This window comes from Rhodnius prolixus, unplaced genomic scaffold (assembly GCF_049639745.1).
Source record: "Rhodnius prolixus isolate KJV_2025 unplaced genomic scaffold, Rpr scaffold_3, whole genome shotgun sequence".
NCBI lineage: Eukaryota > Metazoa > Arthropoda > Insecta > Hemiptera > Reduviidae > Rhodnius > Rhodnius prolixus.
This window is the reverse complement of record NW_027411603.1, coordinates 6,091,156-6,117,090: the sequence shown is the minus strand read 5'-3', so window position 1 is coordinate 6,117,090 and position 25,935 is coordinate 6,091,156. Positions and strand designations below refer to the sequence as shown.

At 31.1% G+C, this 25,935-nt stretch overlaps 2 protein-coding genes across 4 annotated transcripts in view; one reads left to right on the top strand and one right to left on the bottom strand.

Moving 5' to 3' along the window:
* The window catches only part of LOC141453747 (uncharacterized), a 46,473-nt gene that overhangs the window by 1,772 nt on the left and 18,766 nt on the right, over positions 1-25,935 (top strand). The window lies entirely within an intron of this gene.
* The window catches only part of LOC141453751 (uncharacterized), a 64,591-nt gene that overhangs the window by 22,710 nt on the left and 15,946 nt on the right, over positions 1-25,935 (bottom strand). For all 3 annotated transcript variants that reach the window (XR_012458162.1, XR_012458163.1, XM_074127323.1), the window contains exons 5-15: positions 23,969-24,106; positions 23,633-23,783; positions 22,524-22,703; positions 19,185-19,270; positions 18,007-18,300; positions 15,488-15,798; positions 12,764-12,896; positions 9,993-10,156; positions 8,757-8,814; positions 8,580-8,675; positions 2,909-3,150 (exon numbers count right to left, since the gene is read on the bottom strand). The gene's annotated coding sequence lies outside the window, so the exon portion shown is untranslated. The remainder of the gene's footprint in view (positions 1-2,908; positions 3,151-8,579; positions 8,676-8,756; positions 8,815-9,992; positions 10,157-12,763; positions 12,897-15,487; positions 15,799-18,006; positions 18,301-19,184; positions 19,271-22,523; positions 22,704-23,632; positions 23,784-23,968; positions 24,107-25,935) is intronic.

Below are 25,935 nucleotides of genomic sequence, written 5' to 3'. Positions count from 1 at the left end.
GTAAACATAGCGATCGCCGCGAAGCAATCATGTGATAGAAAGATTCAATATTGGATGATAAAAGGGTTGATAAATACATTAAAGAGAGACATTCTCCAGACTAAAAGAAGTATAAAAAAAGGACAAAGCAGGGATGGTGAAGTTTCTTTTCTCTTACAGATTCGTCAGTACAAGGATGCAATCGGGAGAAGGTTAAACTCATGGGAAAGCTTGAAAGAATTAGTAGTTTCCATAGATCTGAAAGTGAGGACTTCGATAAAATGAACATGAAATTGTACCAATTAACTCTTGCGCCCAATGGAAGAGATTTATAAAGCCTAAGAATTCTTTCGAGATCCAACTTACATTATAGCATACAAGTTTATGAACCTATCTCTGACAGATTTGAGAAGGAACAATAATTATACTGGTGTCAGAATAAACCAGTATCACAATTGAATATCTTGAGAGTTAGGGTTTTCTAACGGGTAGTTACGGGACTATTCATTGCCTACGTCCTGTTTTTGGTAGCAGGCTTGGGAGGTTACTCCTCCCGGAAGACCTTTATACATAGGTATTTGGAAGGGGTTGGGTTATGGAATATAAAAACCACAATAGGCCCTCTGTCGTATAGAGTTTTCCTAAATAAGTCACATTTTCAATTAACAATCATTAGAAGCTCATATATTCTGCTTCTTAAGAAGCCACAAAAATAATTATTCTTTGAACGATTTTCATTTTAACGAATAACAATTTTTTCAGTTAGTTACCGGTTAATGGATCCTTTATTGTTCCTCTGTAGTGGCTCTATTTTTTTTATTTTTGTTTGCGATTTGATATGTGATCACAGAATCGTAGCTGAATGACAAATCATTAAAAAAAAAAAAAAGAAAGCTTAAAATTTCTCCTCCTTTAGCGACAGGAAAAAAAACAACACTAATATCGATAAATGCTTAATACAACTATTTCCCCCTCTCTCAGCGAACATCACAGAATCCATGAATTATACCCATCTTACGTGTCAGCTTACTAAGTCTGTCGGGTTTTAAAATTAATTTAGAAGTGTACAAGGTAACTGGAGAGGAAGATAAAATATATGTGCCGTTTTAAAGATTTATATGTGGAAGATCTACAAAAAGATGTAAGGAGATTAAGTTTCTAAGTTAAAATTCCTTGTAGAATACGTGAAAAAAGAGATTCTAAACGGAATAACCAAACGGTACACTAATATCTAAACTGAAATATAAGACTAATACCTAAAATGAAACTTTTATAGAGTGCGACGATTATGGAATGGAACAGATAGTTTGATGCTTTTAGAAAGAGGATGATGTCAAGTCAAAAGCAAAACGACTTATAAGATTTACTTACTGCAGTCCTACAAGGATGTCAGCGTTAAATGTCTGTTAAATGGATAATGTGTAGGATAAGTCAAGAGTTTGTCCGTGAATACGCTAAATCCAAATAGTTGCCGACACTTTTCTGCAGGCCTTAATGGCTGATTGCATGCTGATTAGGGAGGTACTTTTAAACTTATTTTGGGTACGGTTAACTATTCCGCATCATGTTGTTTAAGGAATCAGATACTTTGTGAAAAAAAAGGGATAAAATATTGAAATGTTGGCGTATTAAAGTAGACGAAAAAAAAAATGGAAGAGAGGTACGTACGAGGTTGATTGATTTTGACGAAAACGCTCAGAAAAGTATTTAGCTAAGTAGCATTATCTAGCTCATGAATTAAGTAAGGAGCGAATTATAGCAATTTTTTAAAAATAAAGAATGATAAATCAAAATTTTGTAAAAATTGTTTAAAGAATTTAAAAAATAAATGTTAATGCGTAATTGTTTAAAAAACTTTAAAAAATCTATCTTGATATACTTATTTAGTTTATTTCTGTTGAATATGCAATTTGAAGCGAATCACAGAACAATAATAAAGATTTTATCCTACAAAAGATGGTCTATCAGAAACATTCTGGCCGGATCACAGTATTTTGTCTATCACCAGTTACTCAAGTATCCCGTGCAGAGAATTTTCGCTTCCACTAATTAGTTTTCTGACTTTTACAACGTGACAAACTCATCAGAAGTAGAACCCAAAACCCTCTACACAATACTGAACAATGCTTTAGAAAGATTTTTTTCCTTAAAATGGAAAATATTACGATAAAAAATTCATTAACCTATATGGGTGTAAGATGTTCACTGAAAATCAATATAACTTTCGAATAAAACTGCAGTAAACTGAAAATCGATTCAATAATTTGAACTCGCGATTGATGGATAATATCGAAAAGGTTATCTTACCGGCAAGCAAGGTGGCACCAATTCGAAATAACAAAGTCGAAGTACTTGCAAATTTTCGGTTTTTAAGTTACACTGTTCGAACGCATAATCCGATTTGTAAAAACCAATTTTTTCAAAGGATTTCAAATCGCATATTTCCGGACGAAAAATCAAAATCGAATAACTGCATGATTACCGTTCCTTCTTTTAGTTACTAGTTGTTAGGAAAGAGGAAAATTGGAACATACAAAATTAGAGATTATATAATATTGCAACATGTTAATAATTTTTTTTTTTCGATCACGATTTTGGCATCAAATGTCTTAACTAGGCAGTAATAATATAATTTTTGAATAAATAATGTAGATGTTAGCTACATCTTTTTCGCTAAACAAGTTGCATCATTAAACTTTCAATTTGTATTTTTTTCTTTTTATCTTTTGTTAAAATGTCAAGAGAAATGATGTTGTCTTCACATTTCAGAACAATGAAAAAAAAAATCTTTCTAAATTCGTCGTTTTATTAACGTTTTCAGATATATATATTTACTTTCTATGACTTCCTATGTTAAATCTCTTCAAGTAAATATCTTCCATTTTGCATGAATACCTTTAAAACTGTATTTTTTTGCATTCCTACTTACCAGTAACTCCAGCAATTTCTTCTCTTTTTTTAAAAAATGTTATCTGATTTTAGTTTTTTTTTTTTTCTTCTTTTTGCTCTTTCTCTGCTCTTTTAAAATCTCTTGCCTCTCCTTTCTCAAGACTTTAATATCCTCCACACCAGGTACACAAACTTCACTTCCTCAAATAAGATAACATCTAATAAGACCAACTCCTCAGCCTCACCTATTCCAGTTAGGTAATCTGCATTCAAACAGCAATCCTGCAAATAAAGCGTTGAATTTTATATTAGAAATCAGTTTATGATAGTAGGTAAATATTTCAGGCATTTGAGATTTAGCATTTAAACGATGAGGAGTTGAACGCAGAAAATAAGAGAGGACTGAGATCTTTTTTAGGCTTTTATCGCATTTTTTTACTTTTATTAACTAAAACTGAGCACTAAAATAATTCTTTTACTATGAAAGATAATTAATACTAGATAGAGATCCTAATTTGGCATAATTAGCTTCTAATAATAATACAATTTGGTTTAATTACACGAAAAATAAAATTTCTCAAAAATGAAAGAATCCGTTACATTTAAAGTAATCGCAGTGTTCCCCCTTTTTTAATTATTTAGTATTGTTTTTTTCCAGTAATTTAATCCATCACAGCAACCCTATTTTTGATCGATCTCGGATTTTCATCCAATATTGGCAAGCTTTGACGGTTGAAATCACTGATGTCATTCACCATTATCCAATCTGATTATCGAAACATGCGTTCAATTCTTGCGTTCTTTCTTCAGTTTTTTCTCAGTTTTCAATTCTGGCAAAATATGCTAACCGGTAAGTCATCTGTAGCCAACCTGGCAGTGCTTTTTCAGGTAGGCATTGGTCGGTTAAGCAAATCTGAAATTAATCTTCAGTACACTTTCTAAGCATGTCATATCATGGCATTGTCGCCTAACGCTTTTCTTTGGAAATCCGCTGTAGGAATTCTACACTCAGTATTAAAAGGACATTATCGAACATAGGTATTACTAATCCTGAGATCTCCAGGGGCCGTCTGGTCCATCCTACTTTCGTTCTTAAACAGTAATCTATAAAAACAGCCTATCTATATACATAAAGCCACTTCACGAACTCGAAAATCAACATTTGATTAGTCACCAACTCAAGAAGAATACTGAAAAAATGCCATCTTAAACAGCCAGATGTAGAACCGCTTATTGTCGCCACCAAAGTACTGTTTTGAAAACTGGTATTTTACTGTAGTAATAAAAAACGCTACGAACACTAACTTAATATTATAAATCTTTAAGCAGTATAATAGAACAATTTCCGTTCATAACTCTCGTATTTTAAAACGATGATAGCAAACATTGTTTATTACTCTAGTGAAATCCGGGAAACAGAACCCGTTGTACATTTCAGCAATGTAATGAGTAGGGAATCATCAATAGCTACAAAATCCACATAAAAATAATTTGGAAGGTCAAGCAGATCTGAATTTATTGGCAAGATTTAATTTGCGAATAAGACCCTCAAGGTTTGCTTAAACTTCTTCTTGAATCCTGCCCAACACAGTAATTATCATACAAAGAATACAAATCTAGGAAGAATTAATTAACACGAGTAATAAAGAAACGGTTAAACACAAAGAGTAACAGTTATAAAATCTAATGTAAGATACTTACAACATTCTGAGTATTAATTAACTAGTCTGCCTTAACTTTATTTTATTATTGTTATTTAACAAAAAAAAACTATGGTGAAAATACTGTGCAACAGAATGTATTATTTATATATTTTTCTAACAAACCGATATGCTTTTATGTACTTACGTCGTTGATTACAAACCCATCTATTGCAATGTATAACATTACTATATAACTATCCTCACATGATCTCTTCGTCTACTTCTCCTTTCATCATACGATGATGAACAGTACAAGCAAGTTTCTAGTTAGAAAAACCTTCTTGAAGATAACCTCTCTACCTACCATTAATCTACAGGACTGATGGCTTTAATCATATAGATATATACTATATAGTTTCAAGTACATATACTGCACGCTCGCATCTTATTTTTTTAAGATTTTAAAATTACACTCTGTTCTTATAAAAAGGTTGTTCTTGGCATAGCTAAAATAGTTCTTTCTTAGTAAAGAAACAAATATTTTTTAATTAAAAAAAGTAATAAACTAGATAACATCAGAATCCTGTGTTCAGTCGGCGAAATATATTTAACATAGAACACACTAATTTTACGAAAAAATCTTGTGTCAATACTTACACGATCTTCTATGAACTCCAATGATTACACTTGAATTGTATCATTCTACAAAATAACTCCCCCTAATATAGAATTTAAATGAATGTAAGTTATTCATATCAGTTGGAGATTTGCATGAGATAAAAAAAAACCCTAGTAGGTTAAAATACCCTAATGGTTACACTATCTTCTACCTAACTGCATCATACTCAAATTCGGAAGTACATATGTATATTTTTGTTATATGTGTACATACAGGGTGTCCCAAGCTATATGGATAACGACTTTTTCTCGGAAACTAAGGTAGCTAGAAAAAAACTAAAAAATACGTGTTCCCTTAGTTTTTTGTTAGGAATCCAAATTTACTTGGTATTTTTTTTTCGGTGCTTCCAGAAGCGAGATATAGGCACCAACTGCATTTTTCAAATGGGAAGGTGCGGTTTTTATTTCAGAAATAGATTCCTCTATTTTTTTAAAGACAAATTTACTTGAACGTTTTTTTCTGTGAGCGATATTTTAGAAGTTATGAATGAAAACATGATTCTTATAAGAAATGTCAAAATGATAATATTATAACGGTTTTTTGATGGAATAAGAAGAAAAGTTCTATTTTATTATAAATTTTACTACTCATTAATATTGCAGATCATGCTCGAACTGGCCTCCACCATTACAGATGCATAGACATGCTCTTTCCTGCCAATGAAATAGATTCGAATTTAACCGAGTTACTGGCATCTATTATTCTCTGCTTTAGTTCATCTACAGATGCCATCCCGGCTTGATTCTGATACACCTAGATTTAGAAATGCTTTTAGGTAAGCAGAAATAAGGAAAGAAAGAAAAAAGTTATGAATAATCTTGTTTTTCAGGTATCCCCAAAGGAAATAGTCCATAGGAGTCAAATCCGATGAGAGAGGTGGCCACTGAATCGCCCCCCGTGTCGATGTAACACCATCAGGCATGTAAAGAGATATCTCGATAGGCAATTTGATGGGCGTGTTATATCGACACGGGGGGGCGATTCAGTGGCCACCTCGTTCACCGGATTTGACACCTATGGACTATTTCCTTTGGGGATACCTGAAAAACAAGGTGATTATTCGTAACTTTTTTCTTTCTTTCCTTATTTCTGCTTATCTAAAAGCATTTCTAAATCTAGGTGCATCAGAATCAAGCCGGGATTGCATCTGTAGATGAACTAAAGCAGAGAATAATAGATGCCAGTAACTCGGTTAAATTCGAATCTATTTCTTTGGCAGGAAAGAGCATGTCTATGCATCTGTAATGGTGGAGGCCAGTTCGAGCATGATCTGTAATATTAATGAGTAGTAAAATTTATAATAAAATAGTACTTTTCTTCTTATTTAATCAAAAAACCGTTAAAATATTATCATTTTGACGTTTATTATAAGAATCATGTTTTCATTCAGAACTTCTAAAATATCGCTCACAGAAAAAAAACGTTCAAGTTAATTTTTCTTCAAAAAAAAATAGAGGAATCTATTTCTGAAATAAAAACCGCACCTTCCCATTTGAAAAAATGAAGTTTGTGCCTGTATCTCGCTCCTGGAAGCACCGAAAAAAAAAAAAACCAAGTAAATTTGGATTCCTAACAAAAAAACTAAGGGAACACGTATTTTTTAGTTTTTTTCTAGCTACCTTAGTTTCCGAGAAAAAGTCGTTATCCATATAGCTTGGGACACCCTGTATATGTAAATACAAATCCTCCAAAACTAAGGAAAATACAGTGCACTGTAAAATCTTCAAATAAAAACTGATCATTACATAAACAAATTAATGCCAATGTAGCCAATTGCGGAAAACAAAAAATAACTTACGAAATCTACTCTGTAAGGTTTATATTCCGATTAAATTACATATTTCCTTCAAATTTGTAATTCTAGTATGTTTTAAATATTACTTGATTACTGTATAGTACCTTATTCTAAAGTGGCACTTAATGTGTTGCTTTGTACTGTAAACTCTAAAATCCCTATCAAAAAATTATTTTTAAACGAAAACTTTTAATTAAAAGTTCTAAAGACAACAGTTATTGTCTTGCCCAATCTAATTTTTGATAGCCTGGAAAAGTTGAACGTATGATCTATTTTATCAATTATTCCCTTGAATTAAAATATTTAAAAGAGAAATAGCTTATTTTTAAATTAGTTGGTTGTTTTGTCGTACGTATTAATTTCTTTTGCTGTATGTTTGAAATTATGTTGGGAATAATTTCCTAAAGTGTTTATTTCAAAAACGTACCCAAATTTCTGGTAAAAACAAAGAGTAACAATAAATATTTACTACAATCATTATAATATAAGGCACTAAGAGAAGTTAGATGAGCATTCAATTAAGATTTTTACTTAATAAAGTGTACTTCGATGCTTGACGCGTGGAATGGGCCTCTGTCAGTCCAGAGCGTCCGAGGTGATGCGCGCATCTATGATAGAAGAGAATCCAAGGGCCCCCTCAATGCAATGTTCATAAAATGTCTTCGAGATATTATTATTTATATCCAACGAAAAAGTACAATGCACAAAGATAAAGGTCAAATCATGCTAGGCATGTCTAATGTAAACAGTTTTCTACACGTGAATGAACTTGATTTGAGTTTACAATAGCACTTCTCTTCTTAATCTCCACTAAAAACACAAAGTGGCTGACGAATTAGCCTCCGGGAGTGATAAAGGAAAATCTATAAATTTAGTGAAACTTATTAATGTAAACATACCTTACAGCCACTTCAAAACTCCTTCGGAATTAATTTTTCTAGAGGAAAAAAGAAGGCGATACTTTTTTTTTTTAAGTGGATATTTGACATTCTAAGTTCAAAGAGAATAAATACCGGTTAAACTTCTGCTAATGGATCTCGGCATCGGCATTTAGCTTAAATCTTTTAGGTTTGGTTAGCGATGATTACTACACGTACAGCCGCCATTAGTCGCAGTATTCAAAGCAACCATTATGTTGCACTTCAGAAAGAAGAAAAACATAAGCTAATTTTTATTTCATCTTATTCCTTGCAAAAGGAAGTATAGCAATCGTGCCGATACTTTCGAATTTGAGTTTTCACCAGCAATACTGAATTTGGAACTAAGCGCTTTACTGAGTGTACGTAACAACTGATTGCCCAGAAGTTAGTCAATTTACCAGTAGGATTAAAATCGTTTAACTGAAAGCAAGAAGAAGAAGAAGAAGAAGAAGAAAAGAGAAAAAACAGAAATAGAAGAAGAAGAAAAATACCAACAAATTGAAAACGTTCAATATGCTGACATGATGACCTTTTGGAAGTAATTTTAATTTTCTAGATAACATCTATTATAGGTTTTAAAGTTTGCGTTATATTATGATTATACTGGATACCGACAGAAATATGAAATATATATATATATAAACCAAGATAATTGGCTGTAGTATAAAAATTACCTTTTCTAGAAACGATTCTTTTTTATTTTTTTATTAATTTAAAGAAAATTTATTTCAATTTTACATTTCAATAAAACGTTGCTCCAAATTGTCTCACTAAAAAGAAATAAGATGTTAATTACTTATATGACTTACTTAAAACATAAATTTTCTTTTAAACTTCGAATTATTACTCACTGTTAACCTGGGCTCATTCATTAAAAAGGGATTTTAGAGGTCAAGCCCATCCTCGAAACTGTATGAAAAAATAAAAGATTTCCATTATTATATTATATTAAGGTGATCGTACACACTTTACACAAGAAATACAGCTCTAAGGCAAGATTAAACGGCCTAACTTTTCACTACATCTATTAGAGAAATATGAATCCATCCAGTGACTACATTTTAGACATAACTATCTTACCTAAAAGTTGGTCTAAAGTTTAGATTTTATCGGAGTCCCGTGTGGAATGTTTATTCAAGTCTGTACTAGCTTTTTAAGAGGTCTAGATCCGCCGCGTATAGCCTCCGAGCTTGGCGTAATACTGCAATAATCTTTGGCGAATGGGATAATCATAAACTTTTTTCGCCTTCCACTGACTGGTTAGTGAATGTTATGAATTTAAAAAAACCTAGAGTAAAGCGATTCTATCGGTTGAGATATTTTCTTGGCTAACATACGAATGTATCCCAAATGAAATATTAAGTTTTATACACGAAACGGTTTACTGACTCAATGAACCGGTATTTCTATTCAGATATTTTATACCGAACATGTTTAAATTATGTTATTCTTCACTGTACAAGTAGTTAGTTAAAATAAAAACCAAAAGCGAATAATCTGTTGTAATTATACGAGAAACTATTAAGTAATTGTTTCTTATTCTTCCGCATAAAATCTTTTAAGACTTCTATTGTTTTTTTTTTTTACTACAAACTAATTCTATAAGATGGTAGGCAGTGAGTTTAGCCAGTGTATGGTACACGAACTCATCACGCATGACTGAGCATGCGGTAAATTTTATATACAACACCTCGAACGGACATTGTGTAGCCCACTGTGTCCAAGTCATCTCCAGTAATTCTGGATAGCTTTTTTTCTTCTTTTTTTTCACTTGGTGCCAAAGAACTAAATGTCAGAACAAAATAAATGCACAAAACCAATTATCTAGATTTCTTTGGAATATAGTGGTGGCTCTTTTCTATTTGCAGCTCAATAGTTTTTTTTTTGTCAGAATTCATTACTTGAGCATTAAAATTAAGTATACTATCTTATTCTGCGTCTCTGGCAACTTTATCTACTTATAATCCCCACACTGTATCTTATACTAAAGATCGTATTAATCTCAATCGGCTTTAAACTGAATTTTGAATTAAAATTTACTTTTCCAATCCCTTACCCGTACCCCTTATTTTTATAAAACAAAGTACCTTCCAAGATCAATGACAGCTTGCATAATAAAAACTGAATGTCTAAGGAATATTTTATTTTTGTAATTCTGTACCAATAATTATGTAAATATATGAACAATTCTGAATTAATCAGTAGGCTGCAAAATGTTTCTTCTTGTTACTCCTGATTTTTACGAATAGGTCTGAAACATAAATGAAATTAAAAAAATTAAGATGAAAAGAAATCTTCACGGAGCACATCTCCATATATTATAGGATAATTTGAAACAAATTGTTCTTGTGAGAGGATTGAGATAATATAAGGAACGAATCTCCTCGTTTTTTTATGCTCGAGGAAAAGATTGGAAGATGCAAAGCGACTTGAAGAAGAAACCAAAAGATTGATAATTATCAAAACATAAAACAGTTTCTGTATTTTCAAAATAAATATAAGAAACTTACAAAATAATAATTTACAAAAAAAAAAATTAAATAAATAAATAATAGAAGCCAAAAAAAAGACAACGAGAAAGCAAATTCTTGCGTTTCTTTCAGCATCTTGGTGAACGAATTTAAATTTGTTTTTGGTAGTTTCAATGTGAATTAGTTAAGAAAATTTACTTGTAAATTCAGAAGTGAGCAATAGCTATTAAAGAGTATCTATGTATAATTCAAAATGTAGCTCTAGGCCTCTCAACCATTGAGAAGATTACTAACAGTAAAATAGACACACGATTCCATTGTTACAATTGGCTGGCGTCTCCTAGATAGATAATTGAAATTCAAAACCACACTTCCTTTCTACAACTAGATTAGACGGTAAGTTCTACAAAAATATATAAATATAACAATTGAATTACTTAAAAAACAATAAATAAATGGGAATAAAATGTCTAAAGCAAATTTTTACTCTATTTTTGAATCAAGATTTCTGCTTTTTTTTTAACAAATAGAAAATATTTCTTTCAATACTCACGATACAAAAATGCATTATACAATCATTTCCAAGAAATGTCCAGTTAGAAAACCATTATTCATAAAACGAACACATTCAATATGTGAAGAATGGAAGCCACACTTTTTTCTGAGAAATATGAAGAGTGTGTAAAATTAATTTCGTTCTGAGATTTTTTTCCGCTAGGAAACGTTCATAAAATGTAATTCTTTTGTGGATACTTGACATTTTTCTGTTATCAAAATGAAATAAACATGTTATGTAGGAAAATAAATTACTGGTTCCGATTTCATTTTTTAAAAAACCTAGTGTGAAAACGTATACGACTTTCTCTTTATTATTTTGGAGTTTTTAATTTACGGGAACATTTGAAAACACAACGATTTTCCGCTACAAAAATCATTAAAATAAATACTACTGATAAAAATACGATGCTTAGAGAAATTTAGAAGACATTTTCGAAAAAAAAAAAGCCTTAAGAAAAACCTATTGAGCAATGGTGGTGTTCCTGGTAGTTTTGTGAATTCTCTATGAACTTGGTATTTAAACCTTTAAAATAAGAAAAACACGCACAGTCGTACATTATTCTCAAATAGCACTTTAGGAATAAGAACAGCCACCAACCTCCCTCACAAGAACCTATTTAATCGAATAGTCATAGAAAAATTTATAAAAAAATAACTCTAGAGTCGAATTTTTAAAGATAATAGGAGCCATTTCTAAGAAAATCTTAAAAATCTATTTATGAATTCAGTAAAGAAGAACTTCTGTATGTGTCTTATCGTCAAATTTGAAATTTTAGCAACACAATTAATTCTCCTTTATATTATGCAGGACACAAAAGAAAAACGTAAGTCCAAATGGTCCTTCAAAGGAAAGCCAACCCACCCGCGTCTCTCTCTCAGAAGTATCCTCAATAGAATTTTCCTAGAGAAAAGTTACAAAAAAAAAAAAAAGTAGATTATCCTAAATGTGTGTGTTTAGTTTAAAGAAAATCGTTGTACATATATTTTGAGAAAATCTCATAAACATCAAAATCTCAAATCTCAACAGTGATTCACTCCTTTAACTAGTACTTTCATTACTAGATTATGATCACTAAATTGCAAATAGGTCCTCTAGTAAGGTCCAATCTAAATATAAAGTTTTCAGCTTCTTGCAATCTTTAGTTTTTGAGATACTTGGTTCACATATTTTGTACTGATCTTACTCGTATTTGTAAAAACTAATGTTTACACAAATAAATTATTATTATACTTGGTTCACATACAACTTTTCCAATAGAAATTAGAAATAAATAATTTGACATATTTGCTTTACATCCTCTATATAGTAAGAGGAAGTAAAATAGTTGAAGAATGAATCTGAGTGCTCAGGTTTTTTTATCCGTCTTGGCAAAAATGATTTTTAATTTATTTTACTCCTTATACATTTTAAGAGCTACTATAGCCGAATGTGTAAAGAGATGCGCATCGCAAATTGATGGATGGTATGTAGTAAAAAATAAAATAGTACTAGGTTCAATTTCCAATTTAGGACTTGGATTTTATAACGAAATATAAATGTTTATAACGAAATATGTTAGGTATCCGCCGCCTTCCACCATACTTTCGTAGTGGGTTTACCATATTAAATAAGTTGCCTAAAAATTTCTATTCTTTTATTTCTTTAACTATTTTTGCTTCATTGTTTCACATTTAAAGCTTCTTTGTTTTACAAATTATAGAAATGAGGATAGTCTTGGGGACTCCTAGAGAGAAAGTCGATTAATTGTTCAAAGTTTACATTCAAAGATTTAAAAATGTCTTAGAAATAATGAAAACAGTTAACTAACGTAATTCAAAAATTAGCTTACCTTTCTTATACTCAGGATGTTTGAAAACTTGAAATCTACATAACATCTTGCTGAATGCAAGAAGTACAACTCCTTTTTAATATTGCTTGTCTCATTATTATTATTATTATGTGTAATTTATCCAGGTTGGAATCTATAACGATGTTTATAGAAAAAATAAGTGTCAGAATTCCTGAAGCAGTCAGCGAAATATTTTAAACCTTAAAACCATAAAGTTGCTTTGCATATTTTACGATTAAATGTATGAAGAAAAAAAAAAAAATCGTGTGAATGCTCACTTTTATTTACACTCTATTTGGCATATTGATATTCAGAATGAATTGCCACTAAAATTAAACCTGTATTAGAACAGAAATAACTCGTCAGAACTACTTTTTAAATAAGAAGGAATTTACTTGCAACGGTGGTGTTAAACGTCAAATGAGTTTGAAACGTCCCTGATAATGTCCTGTAATTCAAGGCTCAAGCAACCAGCAATGTCTTTGGTAAACTTGTAGTCCAGAGGACAAGTCGAGTTTTTGATTACTTCCATTTGCACAAAACCAAGTTGCAATCTTTCAATTAGAAAATCTTTTAAGCCATGCTCGATTTTTTTTTTTTTTAATCGATTCAAAAAAGTATTCTTTCGAATTTTGAACTGCTTCTGATTACCTCCAAACTCTGTAGTACACTTTTTTAACAACACCACACAACAGTGCAATCGTCACGCCGAACGTTGTTAGTAATGGAAGATTTAAATTTTGATCATCTCTCTTACCTTGCTTACAAGCTTCGACATGAAACTTCGGTTTACCACTTATCCAAGTTCTTAAGCCAACTTTTCCCTAGTTAACTACAATTACAGAAGACCCCAACATAGATACGGATGCTTATATTTTTTAAAAGCACTAGGAATAAAAAAAATTAGGTAAACTCTTTTGGTAACCGCAAAAAAGTTTGTTACACCTACGTATTTCATGATTTTAAAGTTAGGGTAAAATTTCGAATTATTTTTTTAATCAGAATTAGCAAAAAAAAGAAGTTAGAAACCGACTAGCATTTAAATTTTGCACCATTATTATATATATTTTTTATTGCACACATTTCTTGTTTAGTTCATAAATATGTATTGAACAGATATAAATGAGGTTTCAAAAAAGAATTCTAGTGTTGCTTCGGCTGTCTGACGAAACTTTAAAGAAGTTTATGATGATGAGTCGACTAGAATACCCGTAGAGTAGAAGTTTTTTTTAATTATAAAGTAATGGAATGCACTTTATTTGATATCCTAGCTAAAAACAGAAACAGAAAGAGTTAGGCATCTTCACTGATATAGAGGTAATAACAGTGTGAAGAGAGGTTTCTATTCAGCACGTACCAGACCAGGTTATGTAGCCCTTATAGAAACACATGTAAAGAAGATAAAGTTAATTCGCTGTTCACGACATGATAATCTGTTTTAAATGTAACAATTGTACAACTATTAAAGGGAAACCAGAAAAAAAAAAATGGAAACAAACTTTTTTGTACAAAGATGATTGTGAACTAACCAGAAGCCACAGTATAATGCAAGGTATTCAGTTGGTACACCTGTTCTATAAAATAGTACAGGGCAAGGTAATAGAACAGGAATTTTTTTTACTCTCTTTCACTCACTCTCTCTCTCTCTCTTGTGGTGACTGATATGACAAGTGTCATATATCTAGTAACAAGTTAATCTGGTATAGCACGACCGTTTATCTAAACCGTACTAGGAAGTACACTCACTTAGCGCAACACTTTTTCACTATTATGTGGCCGAGTGTGCGCTAGGTAAGAAGTACACTCACTTAGCGCAACACTTTTTCACTATTATGTGGCCGAGTGTGCGCTAGGTAAAATGAAAAAAAGAAAAACTGTAATGTACTCCACATTTGGAGCGTCTACATTCGTCTTAGCAATCTTCTTAACAAAATAAAAAAAAGAAAAAGAAAGGAAGCTATCTTTATTTCATTATAACATAGCTTTAAAAGATCATTTCGTGTAATTCCACATCTCTAATTACTCATAGGATGGACAATGTAAATGTTTCTTACTAGAAGCCAGGGTTTTATAAGAACAGTTATATACAATCTTTCGGAGCGACCCGAAACTGCAAAATATGCTATTAAATAAAACCACTTACGTTCACAACAACCACGCTCACGACCGCGGTTTTGCCTGTGTTCCACTTGCTTGCGAGCGTTAAAATCGAAAACTGAAGTGGAATGGACTATGGGGCGTTTTAACCGTTCATGTAAACAATACAAATGGCAACCTCGAAAATAGTCAGAAGCTTGAAGAGGTTGTCTTTTAATTTTAACCCCGTTTATACGCAGTTATAATAAACTTTATTAATTATTGGTAAAGTTGACTTATATTAAAAAAATATATATAATTCAATTTTTATATTACATTTTCGTGGAGTATTTATAAAATTTACGTTTAAATAAAATTAAAATGTCTTTTGTGACAACAGTAAGGATATTTATTAACGCAACGTAATAATCTTTAGGAAGTTCTTCATCTAGTTACGATGAAAAGTGGAATGCAATTTTACAAAATCGCAATAGTGAAAAGCGAAAACTTAGGCCACGTATTATTAACTATCAAAGTGTAATTGAGTGATTTAGTATGTAAAGGGAGAAGTAATTTTTCACTTTATAATTTTTTTAGACTTTCGAGAAACACATTCAATTATTTACATGAGATAATACTTTCATTTACCTGATATAATTTTTTCGGTCGCCATCTTTGCTTTGAAAAATTGCGCCAACCTTCTGAACGCTCACTTCGACCCAGCTCTTAAGATGGGGCCTTGTGAGCTACGCGTGAGCGAAAATAACGACGTCATTAGTGATGTTTTCGCCACGACCACAACGACCGCGGTCGTCAAGTGGAACGGCTGAGGGTACAATTCAATCGTTGTGAGCGCTTAGTGGAACGCACCCTTAAAAGATGGTAGAAAGAACGTTTCGGTTCCTTCTTTTTACCCCCCTCAAAAGAAAACTAAGTCCAACTGTTTGCATCCCCATATTCTGAAAGAATACAACGAACTTAAATTGATAAAATTAAGTAAAAATTTGCTAAGTAATTTGTGTTCCAGAAAAACATTACAAACCATGTAAAATTATAACCAAAAACCCGTAACCAGAAAATTCTTTATTTTATTTTTTAAAATAATTTTTAAGGTGTAGAAATATAATAATTATGTTTCACCTTGATCAGACTTAATAATATTGAATTTTTAAGCGGAAGCTATTAATATTCATTAAATATTGTCTCATAATATTTGACCTACAATTTTATTTTAATGATTTAGTTTAATAGAAAATTTTACACCCACACAAGCATGTTTTTTTTTTAGTGCAGAGTTAATTGGTGCACTGGTGTGTTTTATTTTTTATTTGTAATCCCAGGGTGTTTAGATACTTTTAATAACTAACTCACCTTTACTTACGAGATAAGCAGTTATTACAAAAAAAAAGATCTCATTTTGCTTCTTAAGTAATGAGCTCATAAGCTCCTTATTTGGAAAAACTAATGTAGATAAAATTTTAATGAAGATTATAATTTTGTTAATATCGATTTATCAATTTAAATTAGTCTTTTCCCTTTTGCAAGGATAGTCTCCCTCTAAGTACATAAATAAAGCTCAATGCTAAGCTCAAAGAAAACCCTGGATGGTAAACTTGGTAAACAGAAACGTAAATCAGTAGCAACCTTAATCTTAAGAACTAATCCATTTCAAAGTGCACTTCATGCACTTGTCTTGAAAGAACTATTACAGAAGATAACAGATATTTGTTTCAAGAGAAAGCAATTACCTATGTAAGCCTATGTTGTGACTAACTGCAGAACCTTTGTGTAGGAACTCTAACCAGGGAGGTAAAAAACTATCTTTTTGCAGGTGTCCGAAAACGAGGCGAAAGTTTGGCGCCAGTAATCCGAAACCGACCTAAAATCTTTGTTTGCCTTTTCAAAACTCGACTTTTTGAAGGTACGGTGAGCGGTTTTCTAAGGGTACGTTTACAACGGAGCTGTGGGCATAGATGATAGCGGAGATGGTAGCAGTGAGGCATCAGCGCTTAAAGAAAAACACAAACATTCAAATGTGAGCGTGCACAACGAAGCTGCGACTAGTGACTCATACGCGCTGGTATAAACGAGCATAGATGATAGAATTAAATTTTTCATTTTTCTGCTAGCTGAACTCCAGTATCGGAGCTTCAAAATGATCGTAGAAAAATTATTATTTTATTATTTACTTTTAAACAATATTTTGTTTTTTAAATCGTGCTTACATTTATTTTTATGTGTATTTATTTGTTTTTTCTCAATAAAACCATTACTTACCAGAGTAATCACTAGTTTTTCTTCTATGGTTATAGGATTTCCATGACAATTTTTCCAATGTTTTCTTAATTTTGACCTTATTTTTTCTAAAATATCATCGAATATCATCCTCACATATTCAAAAAAACGATCCGGATAATTTCTAAGTTCCTTATATAAATAGTGAAATTCACCCAAAGTACTTCGTTTTTTATTTATGGGATGTACATATTTTCTAAAGCGTTTTTTCTATAAAATATACCATTTCGTTGCAGCTGAACATAAAAACTCTTCTTCACTACTCGACATGTTGCATGTATCACAGCTCCGTTGTGCACACTAATCAGCGCTTATATTTTACTCTATCAGTTATCATCTCTGCTATCATCTATACTCACAACTCCGTTGTAAACGTACCCTTAAGAGCGACCAAAGAGCTAAGAGTGTGTACTATGTTACAAGAAAACCATAGGAGCAATTATCGAATAAATAAAAAAACACAGAGAAATCCTCTCTCAGTACTGTGGCACATTCCACAGTATTTTACTCAAAACTTGCTGTCAGCACTTCAAACGAATCAAATTTGAACTTTTTAAGAAAGTTTTCTACCATCGATTTCCTAAAATAACTTTTACATAGATCGTAGGCCCAAAAATCGATATTCACAAACTCGAATCACAAATTTGATGTGATTCTAATAAGAGACAATCTAAATGAAAGTAAAACACAGGAATGTATATTTCTGGTTGGTTAATATGGAAGTTATTATTTCTTAGCAGGCCAATCGTGAGAAACGGTTCGAAAAAAAAAATCACATATTTCTCATAATGCATTATTTCCGTTACTTTCATACATATGAAATTGAATTTCCTATTATAGTATTGTTCAATAAAAAAAACATTTATACTTACATTTATGGATATGTGGTTCTCCTAACTGATATGCAGAAATAAGGTGGCCAATTTGCGATCATAAGCTCCATCTGGATTTTTTTTGTTCTTCTCTTTTTTACAAATATCTTTTCTTTCTCGTGAAATAAGTATTCACAATGAAAAATAGCTGGTCGTGAAATAACACGATCGTTTTTTTTTTTTTTTTTTTTCTAAACGTCATGACGTCTAAATTAGTGGTCTCTCTTGTACATCTCGGTTCAACCAACAGTGTTGTTTGTTACATGTAGTTACTTTACATCAAATATATTTATACTGCAACAGTATAAAACATAAGTTAAAATATTTATTTAAATTTGTCCATTACATAAGCATTCTTGTTTTTGTAAGTTCGTTTAAATAATTACACTAAAATATGTAAATATGTTATTTTAAAATTTACAAAAATAATCTAGAGTGGACATTCCACTACTGCAATTCTCAAGGTTCTAACCAATCAAAAAAGAGAAACTTGTGGTCAACCGCTTTTTCCGAGTTTTAAATCACATTTCAGCCAAAATTCATAAACATTAATTTTCACTGAAAAATATTACAAATAAAAGTCTTGCAAGACTTGCACGTAGCTCATGGATATACGAAGTTTAAAGCAACCCGATAGAGACGCTACCATATAAACATATATTTAGGGTACTTAATAATAGGAATGTTTCCAATGAAAACGCTTAAGTTATGACGCTCAAATTAGGGCCAACAATTTCATGCATTTCAAAAATATTGGTTAACTCATTCTTGAAAACTGCAAATAAAATTTAATATAAATCGATGATGTTCCAATTTTATTTTTAAATAAATAAGAATGTTTTAAGATTACAACAAAAATAATCAGAATTTCGGTTAATATTTGCGATTCTATTTTCATTTGACGTAAAAATTTTTCCTGCCAAATCTCAAATGAAGTAATAAAACTTACATTTTTTAAATTATTTCTCTAGTGGCCATCTCGCTCTAACTGAGAATTCATAGATTTTAATTTCCAAAGACATGCATCTCTCCTTTCACAACAATTCATATCGCTAATTTTTTTTATTAAGTCACCTAACTGCTATGGTCATTATGTCTACGTAGCTTATTGATAGCGCCTATAGGTTTCAACAACTACCTAGTTTCAAAGATTGAAATTAGAAGTCAAATACTCGTACCTGAGAGGAAGTTCCATGAACACTTCATTGAGAATTACTGCCAGATATTGATGTGTTAGTTTCTGCTACTAGAACTCTTTTCCTTCCTGTTTTGATAAACAATAGCATTAAAAAATAAAGTAAAATAATGAAATTTTATAATTTATAACGGTACCGATCACCAAATTTAGTAATGAAATCAATATTATGATTTAACTTAAGATAATTCAATCAATTCTCGTCAATTCTATTTATTTTTTTTGTTCTCAGCTAACAAAGAGGACCAGTAAGTATCTGATTGCTTCAAATGTTTACTGGTTATTCTAGATCAAAAATAAGTCGATATGTAAATTGGCCTGAATAAAATATCGAACATCAAGTCGTTTTTTTTCACATTTAGACGAAATTTTAAGTTCAAACAGCTTTCTCATCAAAAGTAACACAAATTTGGCGGAGAAGACACAAAATCGTTTTTATTTAAACTTAAATTTATATAAACTATAAACCATCACTTCAATCAGTCGGGTTAGAACATCCTCAAGTCAAATCCATCATTTAATCAAACTAGTTCATTCCTGATTCTTCGAGAAACATTATCAGGGAGGCTGTTTACTATACAATGATCACGGGGTAACTTACAAATTAAATGTAAATGCCACCATCATCAGGGGAAATATAACTTTTATCACAGACATTATAAACTGATCTATAAATAAATCCAGCATACTGAAACCATACAGATACTGTCCACTTAATGCATTCTACTCCCCAAACCTAGATTATCGCAAAACAAATCATAACAGGATTCGAACATTGTTTATCTTCTGGTGAACTTTTACTTGTTCTTTTGTGTTGTACAGATTTGACCACCAAAGATTGTAAAAAAAAAAAGAGAAAGAATATTGAAAAAATAATGTAAATTCTTATATGTTAATCGTAAGAATAAATAATATTAAATAAGTACATTTTCGGAGAAATACCTCGAGAAAAACAGTGTCTCTTCGAGCAGAAAGATGTTTGAAGTAAACAATTCCATTTAAAATCGTGGTAAAACCAATTTGACGTTAGCCTAATGTTCGACAACTATAACATAGTGTTTACACCAGATTTTTGGCACCTAATCTGGAGAAAGTGTTGCTGAGGTCTGAATTTTAAACCCCCTGACAATTTGAAGACAATTTGAGGCAATTGTAGCAACGAGCAAGTAACATGTGACCACGAAGTACTTCCTATAAATATACAAATTACTTTCAGGGGAGAAAAAATTTAAAACATGTTTAAACATGATTATTATGTATCTTGTTTGTCCCTATTTATTTAAAAATAGAAGTAAAATAACATCTGTTATAATAAATATTATACATATATGTATATATAAAATATTAAATAATATGGGTTAGTTTCTATTTACTTTTTTAAACTACAGGATACTATTTATATAAGAATATATTCAATCTTATAAATAAGAGACAGATATTTATACAAACGTTTTTCAATAAATATAAACAGATTGTTTTATTTATTCACGTACAAGAAATAAACATGTAAATGAACACGAATTTATTGTAAATATTTAAAAGTACACATATAAATCTATGTAATCAAATTATAGTAAAATAAAAATTGATTTATATTAGATTACCATTGATCTGATATTTTTTTATGCTCTGATGTTTTATTTTATTTTTTGCATATTTATAGATATAAAATTAAACGACAAACTGACCAGCCGGGGATTTGCATTCATACATGTACCCGCCCCCTCAAATCAGTACTTACTTCTTGCAGCCGTGTGTACAAGGAAACGGTACTTACACATTTGCCTGACTACCTTCGCTTGATTTGACTCATACTCCTTCATCATACTGGACTAACGGTTTTTCTTTGTTACTCAAAAGCAAAAAAAATGTTTTTCTAAAATTCTATTTTTTTTCCTTTCATTAAATAAAATACGATTAGTGAACTACACTTTCAAAAAAACTTATTTACGTTCTCTTATTTCTGATGAGCCAATGATTATGGAAATACCTAAATTGATTTTTCAATGGAGATACGATGTTTTGTGGCACTTTGTACACGAAAATAATGTACTTTGCGCATTGTCGGTGTGCGTATGAACCAAAATATCTCAAAAATTATGATTGTGTATGATTCGAGGTTTGATATACCGATAATTCTAGGTAGGTAAACCTTGAGGAACTTAGTCGCAATATATCTTTATGCTGATGAGATCATAAGACGATGGAGATCAATTTCAGGATTGATATAGACATCTCCAAGTTATCAAGTCCAACGAAGGCTAGCGTGGGGCTGCTTAATCCGGAAATTCTGATATGGGTGGAATGAGATGGTAGGTAGATCGCTTGACCCGAAGGCGTATTCTGCGGGACCTGAACACTTTTATGGCATTAGAAAGTATCCAGTAATTGTGTCAATAAGGCTTGGCGGCCGTCCAGATGATTTTAGTTTTCATATTGAACTACTGCAGACTGAGACAACACATAGGATAAGCTCTGTAGGGTTTTGTCTGGAAGAAAGAAAACGGAAGAAGAGAACGCATCTAGAATCCCTATATATGTTCACTATAATCGGCTTTGACATTTACGTATTTACCTTTTTTTAAACAAAACCAAAAGAAATTTTCCAAAGCAATTTTTCACTACCTGGAAAATTGCTTCTGAAAAAAGAGATTCATACCAATGAAGCGAATTTCTTAAACTTTAAAATGTCTCCGTTCAAATCTAATTCAATATTACGAGTTTATAACTTAAAAAACAGAACTAAAATACTAAAATAACCTTTTTGAGATAGTAAAAAAATAACCTTCCGTTTCTCGTAACTTCTTAAAACAATTTTCCACGGAATAAAAGTGGAAATGTCGTCTTCTGCACGAGTAAATTACTCTGCTGGTATGATTTTTTACCCCTGTGTTCCTTGTTTATTAAATTTGATAACGCAATCTGCACCTGCTGATTTGTGTCAATTCTCATACCCATCATTTAAATCCGAATTGTCTCACTTTCTCTATATAATGGTTGCAGTTTTAGGCCGTCCTAAATGAGCATCATATTCAACAGAAGTACATTTAAATTTAACCATCCATTTTTTCTCTACTGATGAAATAGACTCGTCATATACTTTCAGCAACTTTAGTTGTATCTAATACATTAACTGTTTTTTTTTTTTTTTTGTCAAAATTAAGCCATTAGTGAAGGTTAATATGAATCAACTTTGTGGATGGCTTAATGGGCATTGACAATTTGTAAATTATTTACGATTACACTAAATAACACTTTAATTTTTCCCAATAAAAATAAAAATATTATTTCATTTTTTAGTTACAGAGGAATAAAAATTTACCTTTCAAAATTCCTGGCTAGAAAAAAGATCATTTTTTACTTGTTTACATCTACTTCTCGTCAGAGAGTTTAGGAAAGTTCGAGGCCAGACTTCAGTATTTCGTCAGATGATGCATATTTGTTAGCTGACTTAGGTCAAAGGTCATTTTCTCGGCAGTATGTAACAATCATATACTTCCAGCTTAAAAAAAAAAAAAAAAAAAAAAAGAAATTACATATCATTACTTAGAAGATATAAAAACAGTACAAAATTATTATTCTCGACGATTGTTTCGTAATTTCTTGACTTTCTCTTATTGCTGTAAGATGAAGTAATGGCCTTTATTATGATTATCATTAACAGAAGAATATCTCAGAAAAGGAAAACAGCAATAAGCTCGAATTTAGTACACCGAGCTATTGTCGCTATAGTTTTTAAGGTATTGGTCGAACTCCGTAATCCGGATGTTCGACTTTTCTAATGCAAACTTTCAATTTTTTTTGAAGATTTTCTCGGAAATGTCTCTTACAATTTTCTTTTTGCAAATTAATCGTCTTTTTTTTGCTGACCGAGCATAACTTACATCCAATAAATTAGATGTGGTCGGTGAGCAGAAGCACTTACTTTATCTCACTTATAAATTTACGCTTATCAATAGTAAACTTTGTGATTTTCTATTTTATAGAAACTTTCTAACTTATTTATAAACCTAAAATGCTTATTACTCTTTTGTAAACATTCTGGTTTCACCCCAAGACCGTTTTTTTTTTTTTTTTTAAAAAAAACGACGTATTTTAGATTAATCCCTTTTTCAAATCTTAATCATGCGTTTATCGTTTCTAAGCTGGTCCAAACCCAGATACATTTCGCAATTCTCGTCGACCTTGTCAGCAATCACTTCCTAGCGGTGCGATAGTTCTCAGACACAATTTACTGGTAATCTTTAGGCTCAATATGATTTTAAAATTACATCTCCTGTTAAAAGCACGTAATTTTGAACTGGTTTTTAGCAAAAAAAAACAAGTCTATATCTTACGATTTGGCATCGCTCTGTTATAACTGTACACAGCTACGGAAACAACATATACTCTACTTGAAATCTTAGGAAAGGATGTTCTTCCCGAATCTACCTTTCTTTTCAAACTGAAATCTCAAGTCCAGAAATTCTGAATCGTTCCCCCACAACTTCAATCAATTTTCCTGGATACTGCAAAATATTTCTCCCAATAATGTCTTAAAATTTCTCAACTTTTCTTCTATCTCATAGACAGAGGTGGACAACTGAAAAAAAAAATCAATGAGGACAGTGAATTCAGAATATGAATTATATTTAAAGAATATTTAAACAAATTTGAAGTACTGAGATGATATCATTTATAATTAAGTTTTATAAACAAGATTCTAGAGATCAATAAAGTTAATATAAACTTGAAAAACGACATTTTTTTGTTGTTTTTTTTACTCACCTCATTATTTTTCCAGCACTGATGATCAAACTTCTGATTCAGCAAATAAATAACTCTAGTTTATCCATATTGTAACTTTCAAATAATGTATTGACAGAATGAACACTTGAAAACATAGTAGTAGTGCTGGTTTTAAAACTATAAAAGAAATATAAAATTGACGTTAAAAATATTCTTTTTTTTTGTTCTTATTTTTATTAGCAAAACCACATAAAAATAAAACCAAGGATGGCAAACAAGAATAATTTTATTTTCTTCTTTTTTTATGTTTGCTGAAGAACGGCAAAGATTTTTTTTTCAAGAGAGAATGTTATGATAGCCGTATGATAAGCGGTTATTAAACCGGCTTAGTTCGAGCCACTACGCTTTGCTTAAGTATATAATACACAACGGTAACTTAAGTTTTTATTGCTTGTTAACTTGTTTACCATTTTAATAAATTAAGAAAGTGACTTATAAGATTCGTAATGTCTTGAGTGAATATATATTATTCTTTTACTGATATCGATCGTGTCAAATATTCCAAATTAAGTTTTTTTAACGGAAACACAGGTTTTTGGGATTTCCTATTACGTTAAAAAGGTGCTTGGTGGTGGGTAACTGTAAGTATTATTTACTTGGTTCTTTGATATTGGCAATAATATTGAAGTAAAATCATACTTTCTAACAATTACAACATATTTAGAAGGAGGAAAGATCAATGTATTAACAATTAAAAAGCTAAAATGTGGTTAGGTCCGCAATGCTGGATTATATCGCTAATTCTGTTTTGAATTCCTCACCGGTTTCGAACTTCCATCCATCACTAGAGGTTCACTGTCAGTTGGTGTAGAGGATTTGATTTACTATGTTTCCATGTCTCACTACATTTGCTGGCTAACCAGAAGCCGAATTATCTACATCAAACTAATTAATAAATCTCTGGATAATGGATGGGAGTTCGAAACCGGTCAGGGATAAAACTAAACCTGCCTACTAGACGGCTAAACTTAGTGAGATAAAAAGCTATTATATAATTTTATTTCCAATATTTTTTTCCTTAATTAAGATCCACCAACCGCTGGGATCATTGTCTCTTAAGAGCCTTTCCGTCCAAAACAAGTTAAAATTACTCCTGCTAGTAACTTAAAAGTTTTCAAGTTAATTCAGCCACATTTATCACAAAAAATAGAAGTAAGTTCTGGTAAAAAAAAGTATTATAAAAGTAAAAACAAAATCTACTGATTAAAAATTAAAGGAACTTTTTATATACGAAATGTAGGATTATATAGTTTTCAATGCAGTAGAAACTATAGAAAATAATTCAACTAAAAATGGTTTTAAAAAACCATGTACTAGTAATTAGCTTATCGGAGTTAATTTATACTTTATTATCTATAAATGATGATAAAGAACGCGGTAAAGACGGTATTGGACTTAAGATACAGCTAGATGGCTTTCATTAAAGAGCACTTTCTTCTTCAACAACATTTAATCACAAAGAAATATAGTAACGTTTAATAAGTTCAAAATGGGAAGAACTTTTGACCTTTCCAAAATACCTAGTAATGATTTTATTATCATTATTAATTTAAGCAGCGCTCAAATTTTAGGTAGTCGAAGTTTAAGAAAGAATTACAGAACAACGTTACGAAGTCTCTGGAAGATAAAGGTTTCTAGAAAATGGTAACTATGTTTTTAACTGAAAACTGAGGCTCAAAAATGGCATTAATGATCTCTTTAAAATCCAGTACTTACTTCGGTATCACGTAACTGTTTTAAGCTCCTTTGTTTTTTATTATTTCATAGAACAAACAATTTTTTTGTATATACATTAGCAAATTTGCCAGATCTTTAACTACTATTTGAAACATTGTTTCCAAATAATTCTATTAAAAACTACTTATAGATTGGTTTGTTTAGGCTAACCTTTACAGCGCCAGTGCCATTTTGATACTGTGTGTGGTCCTAACAGAAAACAATTATAC